Source organism: Doryrhamphus excisus, linkage group LG7, assembly GCF_037039965.1.
Source record: "Doryrhamphus excisus strain RoL-2023G ecotype Guam linkage group LG7, RoL_Dexc_Guam_v1.1, whole genome shotgun sequence".
Classification (NCBI taxonomy): domain Eukaryota; kingdom Metazoa; phylum Chordata; class Actinopteri; order Syngnathiformes; family Syngnathidae; genus Doryrhamphus; species Doryrhamphus excisus.
In genome coordinates this window covers 17704903-17712342 of record NC_136363.1, presented here as the reverse complement: position 1 = coordinate 17712342, position 7440 = coordinate 17704903, and positions in this window count along the sequence as shown.

Below are 7440 nucleotides of genomic sequence, written 5' to 3'. Positions count from 1 at the left end.
GAATGTTTCTTTACCTGTTGGCTAAAGGTAAATATTAATTAAAATGCAGCATTAAGGGATTTAAGGAGCTTCTACTCAGTTTGCATGGACACAGCAGACAATAGCTGATGTAATAGATGCCTCGAGTCATTTTAAGTACGAGAGTTTTGCTTTCGGAGTTCAAGCATTGATCCTTTAATCCAAGTTTTCCAGCAGCAGATCCTGCACTAAGCCCCTCTCATAAATAACTCATAAATAATGAATCATCTCATGAGGAGAAGTCATGTCCATTGCAGGGTAACGCTTTTTGCTTTTCTTTTTTGATTTGGGAAAAAGGGACGCTTCAATTATGATAACCAAGGTGTTTTAGTTGTTGTTGTTTTTGAAACATTGTTATAATTGTTAATAATATAAATATATGAAGTTTTTTTAAATAATTTTTTAATATTATTTTTGTCACGTACCAAAGTACGAGGTGATATGACCATCCAATGACATAATGGGTACCATAGTAAGTGTCAATATAGTGATATGTATAGCACATCATGACTGGTTCAAGACTCTTCATCCTTGTATTTAGCAAACATCAACTGCTTGTATTGTTTCTTGAATTGGCTCATCGTTGTGCATTGTTTGAGGGTCTTACTCAATCCATTCCATAGTTTGATTCCACATACTGTACTATGAAAATGTATCTGAACCTTTTGGAATTTCTCACATTTCTGCATAAAATCACCATCAAATGTGATCTGATCTTTGTCAAAATCACACAGATGAAAAAACAGCGTCTGCTTTAACTAAAACCACCCAAACATTTATAGGTTTTCATATTTTAATGAGGATAGCATGCAAACAATGACTATGGCTTTTTAACGTAGTCCTAGCATATAAGTGTTTCAAATGTACTTCTTCCCTGAGATCATATTTCTCCTCTCTTGTAGAGAAGTATTGGATGACATTTTTAGCTAATTGGTTATTTTTAAGACGGCACGGCAGTACTCCGGTTTCCTCCCACATTCCAAAAACATGCTAGGTTAATTAGCGACTCCAAATTGTCCATAGGTATGAATGTGAGTGTGAATGGTTGTTTGTCTATATGTGCCCTGTGATTGGCGGGCGACCAGTCCAGGGTGTACCCCGCCTCTCGCCCGAAGACAGCTGGGATAGGCTCCAGCACCCCCGCCACCCTTGTGAAGTTGTAATGTGTTAGTATTACACTTACTATTACATTTTTTGACTCTGCTTCCAAGCTAAAAGTGGCTAAATCTCATTTAACTATGCTGGTCAGGTGATTGAATATCTTATGAAAAACAAGCTAAAGCATCACATAAAACAAACAAGTTCCCTCTGACTGTCCAGTCTCTACTTTCGGATGGGATTCAGGATCCAACACATATGGCGGTATGTTAAAAGCGGACATTTTGAAAAGATACATCACAGTTTGATCCGATAAAGTTGGGTTCGCAGGTAGCGACACAAACCGGAAGTCCTTCTAAAGCACTCGAGAGTGTGACCAACCACAGCGGAGTGGGAGTGCCTCGAGGCAGTACATTAAAACAGACCGTTTTCGCGGGAAGCACAAAATCCAAAGAAATACAGATGAATAGGTGCAGATACTGGAAGATCTTTCCGTGTGTAGCTGCTCTATAGGAGTCCAGAAGTCAATACAAAGGGTTGAAAAATGAGCATAATAGGTCCCTTTTAATATTATAAAATTACAGGAATTTAGTTTTTGCAATATTTTAGGAACAAAAGCAGTGAAATATCATAATTGAATGAGATGATTTTTTCCCCCTGTGTTGGTTTTTGGTGGTACGTAAACATTCATTCATTCATTTTCTACCGCTTATCCTCACGAGGGTTGCGGGGGTGCTGGAGCCTATCCCAGCTGTCTTCGGGCGAAAGGCAGGGTACACCCTGGACTGGTCGCCAGCCAATCACAGGGCACATATAGACAAACAACCATTCACACTCACATTCATACCTATGGACAATTTGGAGTCGCTAATTAACCTAGCATGTTTTTGGAATGTGGGAGGAAACCGGAGTACCCGGAGAAAACCCACGCATGCACGGGGGAGAACATGCAAACTCCACAAAGACATGGCCGAGGGTGGGATTGAACTAGCTGTGAGGTCTGTGCGCTAACCACTCGACCACTGTGCAACCCGGTACGGAAACCACAGCATTTTAAGGCTTCGATTAGACGAAATGAAGTTGGGACTCATGAAGGCCTCAAACAGGACTTGCAGTTTTGAAGTGTATGACGACTTGAATGCCTTGTAGACACACATTGTACGCATCTAGTATGTGTGTGTGTGTGTGTGTGTGTACATGTTGACGACAATTAATCAAGAAGACAGCAAGCCTTTAGAGAAACTCCACATTAGTCAAATATTGCCCCTGACCTTTCTCTCACTTGCTCAATTTGCCTCCTGCCTGTTTCTCAATAAATCAACTGCAGGCGGGGAAGATGAGAAGGTAGTCTGGAGGAAGTTTGTCTCTCCTCGCGGCTCGCCGACGTCTTGACGAGACAGGAGTTGTTACCGTGTAGCAAAGGAACAGATTGCCGACGTTCCTCGCCGCACACATCCGTACGCATGTTCCACCTTGCCGACGACGTGCTCACTCACAGCGGCTGGAGACAGATTTTTAATAATACCAGATGAGACAATAAGTCTAAATCAACATGTCGGAATAATAACTCATTCCCACGGAAATGCCAGGACAATAAGGCGGCAGCTGTTGGCTAAACAGGAACATCCGCGGGGGATCATACGTGGGGATTTAATACAATAAAATGAGCGTCTGATCAACACGACACCCGTCTGTTACATTCGCTACTGACTCCACGCCAGACAGTCTACCTGCACGGCGGAGAGAACAATCAGTCCCGAACGCTAAATGATTTGCTCCCCATCAGGACACTATTGTACGGAAAGTTCAGTATGATATAATAAATAATAATCTGTCTTGTCACGAGTTTACCTGAGAACTCAATAGTACACCTCCGCCCACTTCCTGTTGTGAGATAATTCAGGCCTGCAGTTACTTCTGTATCAGTAATGTTGCTAACACCTGAAATATTTCAGTATTGGTGACCAGCCAATCACAGGGCACGTATAGACAAACAACCATTCACACTCACATTCATACCTATGGACAATTTGAAGTTGCCAGTTTTTGGAATGTGGGAGGAAACCGGAATACCCGGAGAAAACCCATGCAAACTCCACACAGAGATGGCCGAGGGTGGAATCGAACTCGGGTCTCCTAGTTGTGAGGCCTGCGTGCTCACCACTCTACTGCCGTGCAGCCCCCCTTCTTTCATCACAAACAAAAAGTTTGTTTCTACCTTTTTTCCATTTTTCAGTAATCAGTAGTAGAACATCTGGAAGTTTTGGGAAAATATCAGTTCCTGACTAAAAAAGAAACATTCATTCATTCATTCATTTTCTACAGCTTTTCCTCGCAGGGGGTGCTGGAGCCTATCCCAGCTGTCTTCAGGCGAGAGGCGGGGTACACCCTGGACTGGTCGCCAGCCAATCACAGGGCACATATAGACAAACAACCATTCACACTCACATTCATACCTATGGACAATTTGGAGTCGCTAATTAACCTAGCATGTTTTTGGAATGTGGGAGGAAACCGGAGTACCCGCAGAAAACCCACGCATGCACGGGGAGAACATGCAAACTCCACACAGAGATGTCCGAGGGTGGGATTGAACTCGGGTTTTCTAGCTGCGAGGTCTGTGCGCTAACCACTCGACCGCCGTGCCGCCGATGAACTACATCAGCAAGTTGAAGTATTTGTGATTTTAGAAATAAGGAATTAGTATGTTCTCTGTAGGCGGCATTATGAATTATCCTTACTGGCCTTTTTTTGTAGTACATTTAGCGAGTGAAGATTGCTTTAGTTGTTATTATTCCATATTTCATACAACTTTACCCTTGTAACATTTCCTTGTTAGTACGGCGCTAATACTCCTAATGCTCATACAGCTCTCTCCCAAAGTTTGACTGATATTGCCTTGGACTGCTGAGCTTGTCAGTCTGTCACTCCCGTCAACACAGAAGAACGTCGCCATTAGCATTCTTGTTTTTGATCCAGAAATATAACAGGAGGCAGACATAGATTGACTGCTCCAAGCGTGGAGAGTCTTTGTGGCTTCGGCTCTATTAATCACGCCGCCGCTAAAGCGCATTACAGTTTGCCGATGTGACAAACGACTGAAAGTGCATTCTTCTTCATTGCCGAGTGGATACATCAGGTTTAGCATTTAAACTGCGGTCAGGCTATCTAACATAACAAGATGCGGCGAAGGAAGCAAAACAGTAGTAGGTCTTGTGATATTTTTAACGTACGTCGACAAGATCATGACGTGTCCCAGCATTCCTTGCAGTGCATCGTGGGATGTAGATTACCAGACTTGGGTAATTGCTCGGGGCAGAGTCCCAGCGGCTGGAGTCACACTGATTGAGAAGCAAAGTGAGGACAGGCTCCCTCCGATAAGAAAAGGCCAGGGAGACGATGCGTTTGTGCTTTAACGAGCATAAAGGGTGTGGCGGTATCACGGTCCCGGTGTGGGAGGGTTTTTTTCCCGCCACCTCACGGTGAACTCGTGCGCACGTAATGATGGCCAGCAACCCCCGGGCCACACACACAGGGCGGCGTGGCATTATAATGAACTTCCTGCACCCACTCAGGTGGACACCATCCTGACTGCAGTCTTTATATCGCTCAGCTAGCATTAGCCACCCCACTCCCTTTAGGCGCATTGGCGTACGGTAATTAGTTTAGACTTCAACTCCATTCGCTTTTATTTTATATCTGAATGGTAATCGCTGGCTCAGGGCACTTTCCACAGCATCGCCACGGTTAGCATTCTGACTGGCGTGTAGCGTGTTCAATAACATGAGTGGACACGGTTTTTATAAATGGGGTTCACGTGTCTCGTTTCTGTGTCTCATATCCGTATGCTTTTTATTAGTAGCGCATTTTTTGTCTTTTTATTGAGTTGTGGACTCCTATAGAGCAGCTACACACAAAGCTTTCTAGATCTTCTAGACTCTGCACCTATTTCTGCAGTATTTCAACTGACTTCCTGCTTCCGACTTAAACAGTCTGTTTTATTTATTCCACCCCCTGGTCCGCCTCTAGGCACGCCCACTTTGCCGTGATTGGTTACACTTTCAAGTGCTCCTGAGGACTTCCGGATATGTACTTGCGCGTTTACTGAGTGCAGGCAATCTGCAGCTCATATAAGGAAGTCTGGATTGCATTGATGTCAATGGAACACGGTGTTGGGAAAAACACATAAATACATTTATGGGTCAGAAAAGTGTTCAAAAAAATATTCATATTTTATTTTATTTTTAATGAATTTATTGTCTCTGTATGGAAAAACTAACATGAGAATACATAACATTGTAACTACATTTATGGGTCAGAAAAGTAGAAAAAAACATCATAGGTCCCCTTTCACAGAAAAAAGAGTTTTCTGAATGAGAAGAAAATACGCAATTCTTATCATTTTTAGACATTAAAAGTAAAATATTCATATTTTATTTGATTTTTAATGAATTTATTGTCTCTGTTATGAAAAACTAACACGAGAATAGAACATTGTAACTACATTTATGGGTCCGAAAAATGGAAAAAAACATCATAGGTCTCCTTTCAGACAAAAATGTTTTCTAAATAAGAAGAAAAGACACAATTCTTATCATTTTTAGACATTAAAAGTAAAATATTCACATTGTATTTTATTTTTAATGAATTTATTGTCTCTGTTAGGAAAAACTAACGTGAGAATACAACATTGTAACTCCATTTATGGGTCAGAAAAGTGGAAAAAAACATTATAGTTCCCCTTTCAGACAAAAAAAATGTTTTCTAAATGAGAAAAAAAGATGCAATTCTTAGCATTTTAAAATATTAAAAGTAAAATATTCATATTTTATTTTATTTTTAATGAATTTATTGTCTCTGTTAGGAAAAACTAACATGAGAATACAACATTGTAACTACATTTATGGGTCAGAAAAGTGGAAAAAAACATTATAGTTCCCCTTTCAGACAAAAAAAATGTTTTCTAAATGAGAAAAAAAGATGCAATTCTTAGCATTTTTAAACATTAAAAGTAAAATATTTATATTTTATTTTATTTTTAATTAATTTATTGTCTTTGTTAGGAAAAACTAACACGAGAATACAACATTGTAACTACATTTATGGGTCAGAAAAGTGGAAAAAGCATTCTAGGTCTCCTTTCAGAGAAAAAAAAATTTTCTAAATGAGAAGAAAAGACACAATTCTTAGCATTTTTAAACATTACAAGTAAAATATTCATATTTTATTTTATTTTTAATGAATTTATTGTCTTTGTTAGGAAAAACTAACACGGGAATACAACATTGTAACTACATTGATGGGTCAGAAAAGTGGGAAAAACATTTTTATTCCCTTTTCAGACAAAAAAAAAAGTTTTCTAAATGAGAAAAAAAGACGCAATTCTTAGCATTTTTAGACATTAAAAGTAAAATATTCATATTTTATTTTATTTTTAATGAATTCATTGTCTCCGGGTCAATGCTGAGCTTGTTTTGACATGTTCCTTACTTAAAGCTTATGAAGGGGGGGGTTGCACATTTTCTCCCATTCGCACACCCGACAAGTGAATGAATGAATTTAGTGCCGCGGTGTCATGTGACTCCAATGACGGAATATTTTCACTTCCTGCAGTTGCCAGTTCCCGATACTTGTGACTCCTCAGGATATCCAGAATGAGATTGTTTTTATGACATTTCCCCCAAGACCTCAGGGTCATGTGACTCCAATGAAAGTCAACGATGAGGTCGTTTTTACAAGTCGTCACTTAGAGGTCGTGAGGAAGGGCGTATTTTCCTCCCATTTTTATGTCCACATGCTCCAATACGCGTATCATATGACAAATAGAGTCAATGGTGAGTTCACGACCGAAGCGTGATGAAGGACTCTTATGTTTGATCCACAATTGGCGCCATATCTGAGCATGTTTTATTTTTTTTTGCTTTATCAGGACCGTGCTCCTCGCTGCTAACACGCCTCCCCCTGACTCCCAGATTAAACATGAGCTCTGTCACGCAGTGCCTGGGCCCGCAACCGGCGGGTGGGGGGGGGGGGGGGGGGGGGGTAGGCCTAATGACAGCAATAAAAAACAAATGCAAATCATCACCTTGTGGGTTTGCCTCTCGCGTTAGGAGTCTGTCGCTCAGCCAATGGCTCGCTGGGATGGATGGCTGCCATCATGTTGCGGACACGTGCGTTCGGGAAATAAACAGCATGCAGGGCAAGGGGGGATTGGTGGGGGGGCATGACGGTGATATTATCAACGGAAGACTACAGTGAAGGCCAACTAGGAGGACTTTTTGGCAGCAGAAGTACAAGCGCACTGCTGACTAACTATGCTGTCCA